The following is a 16,278-nucleotide window of genomic DNA, read 5'->3' on the forward strand; positions in this document are numbered from 1 at the left end:
GAGGCTAGAAGTGCAAGACCAAGGCGTTGGCGACATTGGTTCCTTCTGAAGGTTGTGGGAAGACCGTTCCATGCTTCTCTAGCTCCTGCTGATGTTCTGGGAGTCTTCGGCATTCCTTAGCTTGTAGAAACATCACCCTCACTGCTGCCTTCATCTTCATGGGGCATCCTCCCCGGCTGTAGGTTTGCCTTTGATTTCCCCCTTTTTATAAGGACACTAGTCATGCTGGATTAGGGCCCACTCTACCGACCTCATTTTTACTTATTATGCCTGGAAAGAATCTACCTCCAAATAACATTGCGTTATGAGGCACTAGGGGGCCGGACTTCAGCATAGCTCTTGGTGCACCAGAGACACCAGTCAACCCATGCAGCCTTCCTCTCACTCCTCATCAATTAGCAAGGACTGTCGGAACAGGATTTGGGCGGAAGTCCCATGGCTAGGGCCATGTGCCTCTGGAGACAACAAGCGCACAGCTGTGGACCCATTCACAGAAAATGAGGAAGGTTCTCATCTACTGGCTACCCACTCTGTGGGGTTATAGGTGGGGAAATTCAGTTGAAGGAACATGTCAATGTTTTGTTTGTTTCAGCTTTTTTTTTTTTTTTTTTTTAAGAGAGAGAGAGCATGAGCCGGGGAGGGGTAGAGGGAGAGAGAGGGAAAGAATCTCCAGCAGACTCCTGGCTGAGCACAGAGCCCAGTGTGGGGCTTGATCCCAGGACCCTGATACATGACCCGAGACAAAATCAAGAGTCAGATGCTTAACCGACTGAGCCCCCCAGGTGCTCTACGCAGTTCGGTGTTTTATTACAATCTTGCTACAAGTGAAAAGGTCTCCAGTAGGTTAAGTCAAAGATTCACTTCTGGTAGGGACATCTGATAGGAAAAGAGATCAGCTAGTTCATTACTAGTCTAAGACACAAGAAGAAAAGAGATTAAACAATTGACTAAACACTAAGACAATTGACTGACGGCAGATAACAGGTTTGGGGGATTAGATTCCCCGAACAAAGCTTAATCTCTTTTAAGTTGGTAAGAAAATGGATTGGTTAATCATTTTTTCAGGAATGCTCACTTCCTCCCAGAAGTCGATTTGGAATTACAATTAGTCAAAAAGATTTGAAGTGTTTTTTAACACTTTAGACAGATTTAAAGTGGTTTTTTTTTTTTCTCTCTTATAAGGGCTCCAAACTATCGGGCCCCCGTTGGCTTCCAGATGCATTTCTAAGGATCTGGGTCCCAAGGGCTCCCCTATCACAGACACTTCACCTCCTCTGCCCTCAGAGTCTGACCCATGGTTCCTTCTTCCTGCTCGGCCTCAATGCCAAGAGATGGGAATTACTCTCCTTGCAGGCCTTGCGTGTTCCGGTCCCCCTCTCTCACCTTCCCTCAGTCCCCCTCCTCAGTTCACTGTTGCTGTCCACACTGGCCTCCTTTCTATTCTTCAGACTGGTCAAGTTCTTTGCTATTTGGGGCTCTTTGCCCTTGCTGTTCCCTCTGCCTAGAATGTTCTTCAGACCTGGCTCCCTCTCGCCATTCAGGGCTTAGTTCCAATGACACCTCCTCACAGAAGCTTTCCCTATCCAGAATATTCTCCATGACGTTGTCCTGTGGGTGTCCTTCATAGCCCGTAACACCACCTGTCTTCATGAACGTCCTTTTCTCTAGTCTGCCTCTCCACCAAATTGTTAAAAGCAAGAAGCTTGTCTGTTCGCTAAAGTATCCCAGTGGCTGGCACATGTAGTAGGTGCTCAATAAATTGCTGGTGAGTGTTGAATAAACAGGTGGGGAAACGGGCTCCAAGTAATGCAGTAACGTGCACGAGATCATGCAGCATTAAGTGGTGGAATGGTGGTTAATCTCTTAATGGGGAGGGGAGTGTTGTTTCAACCCTTCTTTGTTGCTAGTCTATAGTCCTGATCACAGAAGAGCTCATTTCGCTCTTGCTTTTCCTTGACCTAGAAGATACCAATCCCTCCAGATGTTGTGGGTTCCCGGCACAGCCCTTGTACACCCAGACTTAGATGCCCTGCCTTCCGAAGCACAAGATACTCATGAAGCCTCCTCAAAGCATCTCTTCCCGACCTTAGAAGCCTCTCATTCCACACTCAGGCCGCAAGCGGTCATTAACCGTCTACTCTGGGCCAGGCCAGCTCTGGAAGCTTCCATGCCATCCTTGCTTCTCTCAGCCAGGACATCACTGCACCACTCCATCTCATTTCTCTCTCAGCTCCTCTAAAACACAAATACAGCCATGATCTTTTCTATTTTTTCATGAGCCTCTTTCCTGCAGTGTCTCAGGCCCAGGGCCCTGCTCACACCTGTCAGATCCTGTCCCTGAGATAAACCTAGCTAATAATCCATCCTGACTCAGCACAAATATTAACATATCAAAAATCCTGGTTTATATTGTGGTTACTCCCCTCAGCACAGCACCCGAAGCACAAATTCAAACAGATTTTGAGGCAAATGCTTTAAGATGCTTCCAAATAAGGTGCCCAGCATGATACCGATACACCAAGCCTGTGGCAAAATCTCCCCAACGTTTCTCTGTAAACTCCAACCCAGATACTCAGGGCCAGGTTGGACTTGCTTGGCCTCGCCTCTTTTCAGATGTTAATCCAGGACAAGTCTAAAATTAGCCCCACCCCCTCCCGGTGCTAAAACTCAGCTGGAGCAACATGGGGCCAGTTACTTTTAGAAACCATCCCTTTGGGGCTTATTGCTGAGCAACAGAAACAGGTGATGGAAACTGGGCCCCGAACCTGCGAGGCAGGAAAGAAGAGCAGGATCAAGTTCAGAAGCTGGGATCAGAAGGCCAGATCCAGGGACCAGGGCTGCAAATCCAGACTGACGTCACAGTCACGGTCAGATCAAGGGGAGACAGCACCACACCAAGCCAGAGCTTGCCCGGGGCTCCTATTGCAATGCTCAGGTAGGGCGATGGTGAGGGGTGCAGGGAGGGAAGGGAGCCGATGTTGATTAGGGAAACATACGTTGTATACGGAGTCTCCTGGAGCCTCACCGGTAGGCTCTACCGTTTCACGGCTTCTACCAGTTAACTAAACTCCAGGTCTGACACGTTCAGTGACTTAGTCTGCGTCACAGAGCTAGTTAATGGCACAGTGGGGAGTCAAACCCTAGCCTGTTTAACATAAGTTTCTGGTACTTTCCTCTAAGCTGCCTCCGGAGTAGTAGGAAGGAAGATTTCAAAGCCACTCACAACCCACGGGAACCCCCAAGCTGCTTCCCTGACATTTGCCTCCCTCAGTTATGTCCCAATTTCCGGGGGAGCCTTGACAAACATACTAGGGCTAGGGCACCTAGAGATTCTGTGTTAATTGTTCTTGGGTGGGGCCTAAGAATAGGTACTTCACAATCTCCTGGGAACTTCTGCGTGAAGCTTAGGTCAAAAACTAGGCTCTGTGCTCCAGTTCCCCTCGGACAGACAGCTGGAGAAATAGGGTGGTGGGAGATGTTAACGCCCAGCTCACCAGATAGGGAGGCACATGACTATAGAAGAGCTTCTGGTTGAAGGCGGTCTTCTTGAATTCTAAAGTCAGGTAAAGAATTAAAATAGCATTCCCAAAAGGGAGGGCAGAGGCCAGGAGCCTGGGGACCTAGGAGCCGACAAAGCAGACGTTTTCAAAGAAGGGAGGGGAGGAATCAGCGTCCCCTATGATTCTAACATGTCACCATGCCCCTTTCTCCAAACCCTTCTAGAAGGAGAAGGCTCCCTCCACGTAACTGGCAGGGCTCTGCCAAGGAGGAAGAAGTACAGGTGAGTCTACCTCTGGTTGCACTCAGGCATGATGCTCCTGGCACGCTTAGCCTCAGTTTCTCTGAAGCCAGGCTCTTGATTACATACATTTGTTGTCTTTTGGATTTCTAATTGTTTCATGTTGAATGACTTCAAGTCCTGCCTTCTCTGAACTCTCCTGGAAGGCAAGGACTTTGTCATCTAGGAGACAGAAAATAACATCTGAAAGACCTCTGATAGAGCTGGCTGGGACATCTTTAGGTCTTTTCACGGCACATTGGCATCATCTCTGGAATTTAAAAAAAAAATACTTAGGCCAAGGTCAGTCCCTGAGAATGTGAATAAATTGGCTTGGGATATGGCATGAACAGACTTTTCAAATCTTCTTAGATAATTCTAATATGCACCCAAGGTTGAGAATAAAAATTTAAAGGGTAACAAAAAGCTAGGTGGGAAAAAATATTGTAATAATGATTATGTCTAGGGGAAAAGTGAGGTGATTTGATTTATCTTATTTCTGCTAACCCGTGTTCTCTATTTGCTTCTTCACATTGATTGTATAATTTTGAAAAGTAAAACCAAAACAAACATTCAGCTGGATTCTCAGTCACTCACCAAATATTTATGGAGAGCCTGCCATCTCACATGACAAACGCTGGGTATAGGGGAGTGACTTTCACAAACACAATTCTTGTTCTCATGAAGTTTACACCTAACGAAGAACGAAGAACGTTAACCCTCAGACAGATAAATACAGTACTCTGACTTCAGGGAGATGTTCTAGTAGGCGCTAACTGCTAAGTGTCATGCATTGTTTTGTAAATAACTATATTAGAACTTACAAAGATTGGGGTTCCGCTTCCCCTCCTATGTCGGAGGCAGACATTGTTTGTTGATTACATCATGCTTTTCTGCTGAAGCTCAGTATCCCTTTCAACATTACCAGTCCGAGGTGGTGCTTGAGATGAGACATACTTTGTATCCCAAGAAAGAGCTATGAATTATCATGTTGAGGGTAAACTAAAAACAAAATGACTCAAAAGGTAATTGAAGCCTTCTGGTATGGCCAAGTAGCTCCTATTGGACTGTACTTCTTATAGATAGTAACTATAAACTCTGGACAAAATATGACAATCAGTTGAAGGTACTGAGGAGAGAACAAAACTCTACAGAAACCAGAGAAGACTAAATTACTGGAAGAAGAGATAGACGTGGGATGAGTTTCCTGACTTACAGCTTGTAGTTTAAGAACAAGACCCTATCTATGAATATGCTGAGCAGAAGGGAGGCCCTCTAGCTCAATAGATAAATTCTACTTAGATCTCTGGATGATCCTTGAATCACATAAGCAAGAGGCAGATTTTAAAAATCCCAGCTCTGGCTTAAAGAGCTGACCTGAACTTCTAGATGTTACAGGGGGAGATAAGGTCTTAAAATTTGAGTTCAACCACTTTAAAGGCCTGAATTTAAAAAAAAAAATAAATAATAAAAAGTCAATACTCCTCAGAAAAGCAGAATAGAATCCAGAATTTCTGCAACATATCACTCATAAAGACCAGGATACACTCCAAAATTATTCAACAAAATTATTCAACAAAACAGGAAAACATGACTCATTTTAAAGAGGAAAGATAATTGGTGGAGACCAACTCTGAGATGACCTAGAGTGTTGGAGTTAATTGACAAGAACTTTAAGGAAGTTGCTAGAACTATGCTCAAGTATGCCACATCACATCAAAAACTAGTGATGTATTATATGTTGGTTAATTGAACATAATAAAAAAAGAAACTATAAAAAAGAACCAAGTGAAAGTATAAAAACTGGAAAATAAATATCTTTAAATTAAAATGTAATGGACATTTTTAAAAGCACAGGGAGCTGAAAGAAGCAAAAGTCAATGAACTAGAAGACAGATCAACAAAAATGATCCAAACTGAGTGAAAGAGATTTAATAATACATGTACAGAGACTCATAGATCTTTGCAACAGTATCAAAAGTTCTAATGTACATGTAATTGGAGTCCTAGAACTGGGGCAGAAAGAGAGAGAATGACCCCAAAAAGTATTTGAATAAGGGGCACCTGGGTGGCTCAGTTGGTTGGGCGACTGCCTTCAGCTCAGGTCATTATCCTAGAGTCCTGGGATTGAGTCCCGCATCGGGCTCCCTGCTTGGCGGGGAGTCTGCTTCTCCCGCTGACCTTTCTCCTCTCATGCTCTCTCTCTCTCTCAAATAAATAAATAAAATCTTAAAAAAAAAAAAGCATTTGAATAAATAATGGGTGAAAAGTTCATTAAAATTTTTTTTAAAGATTTTTATTTATTTGACAGAGAGAGAGATCACAAGCAGACAGAGAGGCAGACAGAGAGAGAAGGGGAAGCAGGCTCCCCACTGAGCAGAAAGCCTGATGCGGGGCTTGGTCCCAGGACCTTGAGATCATGACCTGGGCCGAAGGCAGAGGCTTAACCCACTGAGCCACCCAGGTGCCCTGAAAAATTCATAAATTTGGTAAAAGACATATTTACAGACTTTAAAACCCCAATAAACACAAAAAAAGATTTATATTAAAAAAAAAAAACAACAAAACAAAAATAAAAGCACTTAGGGGAACCATAGTCAAACTGTGAAAATCAATGACAAAGAGAAAATGAACAAAACAATGCTGTGAAAAAAATCGATGTAGATAAATGGGGAGATATGCCAAGCTCATGGTTTTGGAAGACTCACCGTTGTTAAAATGGTAATCAGCAAACTGATCTATGGATTCAGCATAATCCTAATCCTAATCCTATGATGCTATTTAGTCAAAATTTACAAACCGAGGGGTGCCTGGGAGTCTCAGTCGTTAAGCATCTGCCTTTGGCTCAGGTCATGATCCCAAGGTCCTGGGATCGAGCCCCCCAGGTCAGGCTCCCAGGGCAGTGGGAGGCCTGCTTCTCCCTCCCCCACTCCCTCTGCTTGTGTTCCCTCTTTCGCTGTCTCTCTCTCTCTCTGTGAAATAAATAAATAAAAATTTTTAAAAATTGATTTGAAGAAAAGAATTGGGCACCTGGGTGGCTCAGTGGGTTAAGCCTCTGCCTTCAGCTCAGGCCATGATCTCAGTCAGGGTCCTGGGATCGAGTCCTGCATCGGGCTCTCTGCTCAACAGGGAGCCTGCTTCCTCCTCTCTCTCTGCCTGCCTCTTTGCCTACTTGTGATCTCTCTCTGTCCAATAAGTAAATAAATTCTTTAAAAAAAAATTGACAAAATGAAGCTAAAATTTCTGTAGAAATGCACAGAACTTAGACTATTCAAAGTAGTCTTGAAAAAAGAAGTCAAAGTTACTTGACCACTTGACTTCAAGACTTACCCTAAAGCTATGGTCATTAAAACAGTGTGGTGCTGACACAAGGATCAACAGATTGGTAAGACTGAATAAAGAGCCCAGACAGAAATATACCAAATTTTCAAAGCAACCTGATTGGGAAAGGAAAGGCTTTCAACAAATGGTATTGACATAACTCCATATTCACATGGAAACAAATCAACCTGGCCCTAACTCGTACCACCCACAAAAATCAATTTGTAATGGACCATGGGCCTAAACATAAAGGCTGAAACTACAGAATTTCTGGAAGAAAACATAAGAGAATATCTTCATGCCTTGGGGGAAGACAAAAACCAAAAAAGAAAAAAAAAAAGACAGTCAAAATGGAGTCCCTGTTCATCAGAAGACGCATCCTTAAGAAAATGTCTTTCTTATGCAGGCCAGAGGGCATGAGAAAATACTTGAGAAATGTCTCTGACAAAAAATTGGTATCCTGGATATATTAAGAACTCCTAAACCTCCATACCAAGATGACCAACAACTCAATTTAAAACTGGCTAAAAGATCTGAACAGAGACTTCACAAAAGATGGTAAATGAATGGCCTATAAGTACATAAAAAAAAAAAAAAATTCAACGGCTGTAGTCATCAAGGCGATGCAAGTTAGAACCACAGCGAAATGCCATGAGACATTCACCAGCAAAGTTACGCTGACAACACCAAATGTTGTCAGAACATTTGGCGAAGCAACTAAAACTCATACATTGTTGGTAGGGGAGGAAAATGAGAACATTGGAAAAGATGTAAATTCTTATAAATTATGTAGTTTCTCATAACACACCTCCACTAAGACCAACCCATTCCACTCCTTTGTATCTACCCAAGGGTTACAAAAACAAATGTCCACTAAAGGATATGTCTGAAAAGGTTCCTATTAGCTTTATTCATCATAGCCCTGGACTGGAAGATCAGGTGTCCATCAACAGAAGACTGAATAAACAAACTGTGGCCTATTCATACAGGAAAGAACCACTCATCCATGAAAAGAAACCAACTACTGATACAAGCGACAAAATGGAGGCATGAATCCTAAAAACCTCCTGACAGCACAAAAATTTCCACAAAGGAATATCAATTTTATGATTCTATTTATATGAAGCACTAGAATAAGCGAAATTGATCTATGGTGAAAAAAATAAGATTCATTCCCTCTAGGAATGCTGAACCAGGAGTTTGCTGGGGATGGACATGGGGAAAATTTCTAGGGTGATGATTATGTTCTGTACCTTGACAGGGGTTTGAATCGCACAGGTATATGTATTTATAGGAACTCATCAAATGGTATGCCGGTGATGTTTTTCATTTCATCATAAATGAATTTTATCTGAAAAGAAATTGTAAGGAAGTATTGGCATTGTAAAGACAGTGAATTTTTGTGAATAATATTGAACTACTCGGGGGCATGTATCTATATCTACAACTTACTTTGGAAACACCATAAAAATTATATGAGCTGCTGGATGGTTAGAGAATCAATATATGAGAAAGCAATGTAGTGAAAGGTCAGCCGAAGGAACCTTGTTTGGAAATTTTATGATAGAATGTTGAGAACAAAAGACAATTGAGGCCAGTTGGCGGATCACCTGTTGGAGTCCTGGCCCTGGAAAAAGACACTAGAATCTAGCTGATGTCTAGGAGAACAGACTAAGGAGGCTACTGGGTCCAGAAATTGGCTTTCTTTGCTCTATTCTAACTTTGGCAGTGAACCCAGGGGCTGAGGCATTTCCTAAGACCCACGGGCTCCTGCTCTCTGTAGTCGGTGACTTTAAAGAGTTCTCAAGGGATCTGTTCTAGAAATCTGGAGCAGAGAGGGATTGTCTGATACCATTTACTCTCTAGCTGCTGAGCACCTACTGTGTGCTATTCTCTGTGTAAGGCTTTGAAGATACTATGAGGAACTGAGTGTCTCCTGCCCCTTTTTGATCTTACCGTTGCTAAAATCTGCTCTTCTTCTGAAGTATTTGGGGGCATGTATCAATATCTACAACTAATTTTGGAAACACCATAAAAACTATATGTCATTATTGACACTCCGACTAGAAGACTTGCCAATTCCTTTTATGAGCCTTGTTGACATTTCTTCAATCTCTCAGTTCAAGAACCTCTTGCTAAAATTGGATCTGAATACCTCTATCTAAACAGGAGAGATTTTTTTTCTTGTTTTACCCTCTCGGGAGTGAAACTTAACACGAGAAGATCCTCAAAGCCTCAAAATAGCTCAGCAAGATATTGGACACATGCCTAGTGACCCCAAGTCACCTTATACTCTCCTGAAGTTGAGGCGAGAGAGAAAGTGTAGTAGGGCTGCTAAGCTCGACCCTCTGCCCCACTTCTAGCACAGGTCACACTGATTATCATTCCTTCCTTGGGCCAGAAGTTCTGCCCAAAGTTTAGCTTGGGGATACGGCGTCAAGGAGAGGTGGCTGGCCTACTCAGTCACTTGACATGACCTTGAATCCCATGTTACAAATGTGATTGCTCCGGCCTCACCTAGCACACAAAAGAGAAAATTCCTTCCTTAAACGTCGGTTTTCCCCAACATTCTTGGTGGAATGTGGGCATGTTTTGAGCTGTCACAATGGACCCCAAATTGCTTGAGCGGCACTATACTCAGTAAAAAGTAAATAAAAATTGGTTGCCTTCATTAGAAAGCCTGCCACGCTTTCTTTCCATACAGTGACTCATCCCGTGGCTTAACTGCATACTTTCCCCTCTGCCACGTCCAGACCGTCACCTCTTTGTCACCTTTACGTGCTTGCAAATCCACCAGCTCTGAAAACCTCTTGGCAAAGTGATCGTCCCAGCAGCTCACTGCCGCCCCTCCTCCTGGCTGAATTCTCCATGTTTCTTCTCCGTCCTTTGTCTCTTCTCCTTCCCCAAGAATTTTGACCTCTCAGAAGTTTAAATATCTGTTTTCCTTCCCTAAAACGCTATTTTTCAGACAGTTGGATTCTCGGGAGGTAATGATACGACTCGGGGAAAATAAGTGCTCGTTTCCCTATCTCTGGTGCCAGTTAAAGTGATTGGTGTTCAGGACTTTCGGAAGCTCTTTGAAAACAACAGGGCTGGTCGGATTCCAGCAATTTACCTTCCGAAGGCTGAGCATGTCTGGGCAGTGGCTGCATAATTTGGATGGAGTCATCACCGATGAGACAGAGTTGGCTCAGCTAGGGAGCACTCATTGCTCTTTTAAACTCCACGGCACCAGGGGATGAAGTCACCTTTCTTCTTTTAAAACCAACAGATTGGCCCTGTAAGTCCCTGTCCCTTCTGTTAGAACGTGGTGTTTTTTTCTCCTCGTGGTCACCGAGGACCTTCTCCCAGGTAAGGAAGTTCTGCTTTTGTGGGTTTCCATCTGGAGAAGCTTGCTTTGAGGGGGATTTTGCAGGGCATCTCTGGGTAGAATGGGAGGCAGGTCGAGGGACACGCTGGCTGAGGAGGAGGGCTGGGTCCCCGCCAACTGGTGTCCACCCTGTGGGCCGGTAGACTCTGAGCTGGGCCAGCAGAACCCCCACTCAGCTCCGAGCTGCAGGGGCTGGTTCTCACCAGGGGGCATGGAAATCGAATCTGGGCTTGGTTTCAGGTTCCTGTTGTATAACCAGCATGGGGGTGAAGCGGCGATGAGCGGTCTCCTCTGGGCTGGGGCCGTCCGTCCTGACAACTGGCTTTGTGTTTGGCTTTGTGCCCCCCCCCCCCCCAGGAGGATCCCGTGATAAAAGCTGATGTGCAGAAAAGCAACAGCTCTCTGGAGAGCCTTCCTTTGCTGGAGTACAGCAGGAAACAAAGGGCCCCCGCTCCCTGTTGTAACATGCAGGGACCTTGTGTAAACAATGGCTGAGCTGCTGTGTGGCAGAAGGGTAGGAATGCGTCTCAGCGCCCGGCCCTAGGAATTCGCAGGAAGGGAGCATGAGCGTTGGGGTACGCATGTGCGGGTAGACCTGTGGTCCTAGGGACTTACTGGAAGCTCCCTGCTACGCTTTCGATGAGTTGTAACAGGCTTTGTCACTGATTGAATCACACAGCTCTTATTGGCTCTGGAAGTCTCAATAAAGACATCTTGGTTATGACAGAGGCAACTGCGGGGTGATAGGTGGCTTTTGGAGAGAGAGCTGAACCACCATGGAGTGAAAACATTGAGAATCACGGAGCCCTTTTACTCCTTGACACAGAACCCTGCCACGCAGGGTGTGGGGGCGTTCATCTCTAACCTTTGAAAAGAGCGAAGAACCTCATTTCGATGAGATGCTTGTTTTGTTTTGAATGCAATTGCCTACTGGCTGTCAGCTCTGGCTTACAGGTTCGCCTCAAACTTGGCATGTCCAGAATTCATCCTGACCTGAAATCTGATCCCCTTTCTGTGTCCCCCAGCTCAGCAAAAAGCTCCTGGTTTTCCATGACAGATTTCTGAACTTCATCTTGGACCTATCCTTCATCCTCACATTCCTACATCTGGTTTGCCAACACATCCGGCAGGTTCTGCCTCCAGGTTGCCTCTCAAAGCCATCCATTCTCCACTCCATGGCTGTTTTCCTCATTCAAGCCAGGATCACCTCCTTCCAGGAACATGGAGGCCTCTCCTCTAGGCTTTCCATCTCTCCTCCCCTTTCCAGTGCAGCCGGCATGATTCTGCCATGGTCAGTCAGCACGTGCAGAGTCCAGTCCATCCCTAATCTGGTGATTCTGCCTCCTTACCATCCCTCGAAAATGTTCACATCCCGCTCACTACCACTCCCTTGGTCTGACCCACCAACACCCTTCCCCTGAGTTATCATGGTGGCCTCTTAGCTTGACCTCCCTCCTGTCAGGCTCACTCCTGTCTCAGTAGAAGACATTTTTCACTTCCTGTGTTTCCAAGCTTTTAAAGGACATGTTGTACAAGAGCAGAACTTGAAACACTTATTACTCTCTCAGGGGTTTGGGAGAATCAGGACTGTTATGACTTCTTTTTTTTTTTTTTTAAGATTTTATTTATTTATTTGATAGACAGAGATCACAAGTAGGCAGAGAGGCAGGCAGAGAGAGAGGAGGAAGCAGGCTCTCCGCAGAGCAGAGAGCCCGATGCGGAGCTCGATCCCAGGACCCTGGGATCATGACCTGAGCCGAAGGCAGAGGCTTTAACCCACTGAGCCACCCAGGAGCCCCAGGACTATTATGACTTCTGTAGATACTTCAAGGGGGGAGGCAGAGGGAATGGGGGAAGGCGGGGGGTGTATATTGCAGCGGGGAGATGGCCTGAGGGATACGTCGAGCTCATGCCTGGGAACTGTGCAGGTCTATAGCTGAATCCCAGCTCCTCTAGGAAGAGGAGCGTGGCCTTGACCAAACTGGTAAGCCTTCTTGAGACTCGTTTTCCTCAACTGTGAGATGGAATGGAAGTAATAATGCCAACGTCGCTAGATGAATCTAACAGTTAGATGGGAAGGCTCTGAAACCCAGCAATTAAGAATTTTTAGTTCCTTTCCTGCTTTCCATTCCTTTTAAGGCTTATAAACTCTAAGTATCATGTATCTTTGAGGTATCTGTGCATGTGTGTGTGTGTATAATTATCTGCTTTGGGCACAGTAGAAAAAAGGAATGGCAAAGAAATACATGAGAACTCTCTTAAAAGAATTTGCAGTTTGCTTAGGGAGGCAAAGCAGCCCTCAGTGGTATAAAAACAGCTATAAAATAAGCATTCTGCAATCGTCATGCATCTAGTACCGGTTGAGGACATAAGCAGGGAGGGCTTGTGCCAACAGATCCGTGAATACCTGTAGACAGAGTGTAAGTAGGTCTGTATCCAGCAATTTTCAATTTCGGTTCGTTGGGGACTTCAGAATCATCAAACTCTCTGATGCTGAAGCAGAACTTCCCGGAAGACTTTGTCCTTTCAGGGCGACTTAAGGACACCCCAATTAAGTGCTGTGCAGTGTGTGAAGTGGCTTTACTCATTCATTTATTCGTCCAGTATTGGTGTGCATATCAACTCTGTGCCGGGTCCTGTGCTGTGCGATGGCTTTGCAACCCTTCCATGGGACACAGAGGATAATTCTCCTGTTGAATCACAACTAGCCTCGGGGAATCATTGGACCAATAAAATAAGAAGAAAGTGACATTGGGGATATCCATGGCTAGGTTCTAAGAAGCTTTGCAGCTTCCTGCTGGGGGTTCTTGGCTTACTCCCTCTGGGGGAAGCCAGCATTGTGTAAAGTCATGGGCTGGCAACCTGGCTCTTGTGGAGGTGGGTGGAGGGGATCCCTGATGTGTAGGGTTTGGCAGTTTTCATAGTATAAGTACTCCCTCCCACCATGGCTGATTTCAGGCTACCAAAGGGAGAGCGCTGAATGCGGGGTTGAAAAGAGAGACACAGAATTGGCTCTTACAAGTGGGGAGAGTCCAGCCCCGGGGGCATGCCTGCTAATTCCTCGGAGACTATCATGCTGCCAGAAAGCCAGCTAGGTGGACAGGCTACATGAAGAGAAGCCCAAACAGTCCCAGATTTTCCAACCATTTGAATTGAGGCTCCAGGAATGAAGCCTTCAGAGGAGTCCAGACCCAGCCACTAGGGAAGGGCCGCATAGGAAGGACCCTGACTGGGAAATGCTCAGCTCAGTTTGGTCAACCCACAGAGCCCCATCATCTAAGTTCAGAGGTGGTTGTCTCACAGCAAAAGCTAACTGGAGCAAGCTGGCCGTCTTGTTTCTGCAGAAGTCAGGCTGGATGGAACCCCCAAGGGAGCGTGCAGGAGTAGAGGAGTCTTTCCAGAGAATTCTCTGTGCATAGTCTCGGGCCTCAGATCACCAAGGAGAAAATGTCTTAGTTAAAAAGACCCGAGGAAGAGACTCAACCACTTCGCCGACTAGTTTTACCATTGTAACTTAACCAGTGAAAAACAATTCTCTTAGACGCATACACGCGTGTGCGTGTGCACATGCACACACGTTTCTCTCAGCTGCTTCTGTCACTGTCCAAAGCTCTGCTGGAAGATCACCACCTGCTCCTCGGGCTCCGCTTCATCCTCCGTGTGGGATCTGGGAGCAGGGGGAAGGGGACAGAGCAGAACAATGAGAAGTCAAGGAAATGCCCAATCCTGAGGTCTGCTGGAAAGCCACTGAGACCCCTAGAAAAGGCCAGCAAAAAGGAATTAAAACAGGAGGCTTGGGGAAGACACATGGATGAGTGGTTAAAGCATGAATTTTGCTATCAGATGACCTGGATTCCAATCTGAATTCTGACCTGGGAAAGCATCTTGACATCTCCATTCTCCATCTCTCCATCTTTAAAATCTGGATAATAATGCCATCTCACAACATTCTCGTGAAGATTAAATGCGATGATGTCTGTAGAAACCTAAAGACGTGCTGAATGTGCGGCAGTTAACGGTAATAGGAGTGAAAGCATTGGAGTCACACAGGTGGCATTGTTGTGACAAGTTCCAAAGCCACGGCCTCCTTGGTAAGCCCTGCACTTCGGTCCATCAGTCACACAACAGGTGCCCAGGGTAAGTATTCAATAAATACTCAAATCAGACTGAATATCTATATTTGGAATACTCTACCATCATTTTTCTTGGTTTTTAAAAAAATTTCTTTATCTATTTGAGAGAGAGAGAAAGAGAGAGAACAAGTGGGGGACAGTCAGAGGGACAAGCAGACTTCCTACTGAGCATGGAGCCCACCACAGGCCTTGATCCCAGGACCCTGAGATCATGTCCTGACCCGAAGGCGAACACTTAACAGACTGAGCCACCCAGGTGCCCTGACCATTTTTTTCTTATCGTCCCCCAGATAAACTTCCAAGGACTTAAAAAGCATAAGTATGCATTTTTTTCTCCTTTAAGTGTGCAGTAGGAACGAAGACCGTATTTTCTCATTTCTTGTGAGTCCTCTTCATACCTTCTGCTGTGTAATGCGCAGTTGAGTCGTTCAGTGCTCACAGTGCTCGGTACATTTTAACTGTTATTATTTTTAAAATTCTATTTAAGGACAAATTGAAACTGGGTGACTTATGCTGGGATCCTGAACCCCGCATACTCCAGAAATCTTAAGGTTACTGTTTCTAGATGCCACCACTTTGGTAGGATAGTCAGGGTGTTGGATAACATGATTTTTAAGAGCAAAATCTGAGTGTTAAGTTCTCGTGCTTTATTTATACTTGGTGAATAAGAGTTACTAAAACTTTAATCTATGTGCTTATGTTAGGCAGACTTGTCTCATGAAATTTATGGTTAGTCCAGTCATGTGGATTTTTTAAACAAAGAATAATGCAAACATTCTGTTAAAGAATAGCTGAATTGTGTGTTTTTTTAAAAACTTGTCTTATGAAATATTTATAGATTCATGAGTGTGTGCCTGCTTGGGCCAGCCTCCCTCAATGTTAATGTTTTGTATAACTGTAGCATAATGTCAAAACTAGGTAACTGACATCAGCATAGTACAGAGACTTTACCAATTAGATCTTATCATAGGTTTTTATCAGCTATGCATGTACTCATTTGTGTGCATGTATATAATTACATGTAATTTTTGTCATGTTAATTTCATTAACTACTACAACAGTCGAGATACAAAACCGTACCGTCACCACAAGGCTCTCTTCTTACAACTCCTTTGAATCCACCTCCCACCCCTAGTCCTTTGAAGCCCTTAATCTGTTGTCCATCTCTGCAATTTTATTTCAGGAGCATTACATAAACAGAATCATGCAGTATTTAAAGATTTTTTATTTATTTGAGAGAGAGTGTGAGCAGGAGTGGGGGAGGGGCAAAGGGAGAGGGAGGATCAGGCTCCCCGCTGAGCAGAAAAAGGAATGCTTTATCCCATGACCTGAGCTGAAGGCTGCTGCTTAGCCGACTGAGCCCCCCAGGCCCCCCAGAATCATGCAGTGTTTACATGCGTAAGATTGACTGTTTCCACTCCGCATAACGTCTCTGAGATCCATCCAGGTTGTTACATCAATAACTGGCTCTTTTTTATTGCTGAGTCATATTCTACAGTACAGATGTACCACGGTTTGTGTAATCATTCACCCACCGGAGGACTTTAGGGTTGTTTCCAGCTTAGGGCCATTACATATAAAGCTGATATGAGCATCTATGTGCAAGTTTCTGCCTGAATGTAAATTGTCATTTCTCTGGGATAAAAGCCTGAGAGTGTAGTACCCGGGTCTTATGG

General features: G+C 44.8%; 1 protein-coding gene across 1 annotated transcript in view; it reads left to right on the top strand.

Moving 5' to 3' along the window:
- The first annotated feature begins 2,769 nt into the window (after positions 1 to 2,769).
- Positions 2,770 to 16,278, top strand: part of AMOTL1 (angiomotin like 1) — a 154,016-nt gene continuing 140,507 nt past the window's right edge. Inside the window, exons 1-3 of the mRNA XM_080816054.1 lie at positions 2,770 to 2,935; positions 3,724 to 3,781; positions 10,371 to 10,450. The gene's annotated coding sequence lies outside the window, so the exon portion shown is untranslated. The remainder of the gene's footprint in view (positions 2,936 to 3,723; positions 3,782 to 10,370; positions 10,451 to 16,278) is intronic.

The sequence above is a fragment of the Martes martes genome (genome assembly GCF_963455335.1).
Source record: "Martes martes genome assembly, chromosome: 10".
In the NCBI taxonomy this organism is placed as follows: Eukaryota; Metazoa; Chordata; class Mammalia; order Carnivora; family Mustelidae; genus Martes; species Martes martes.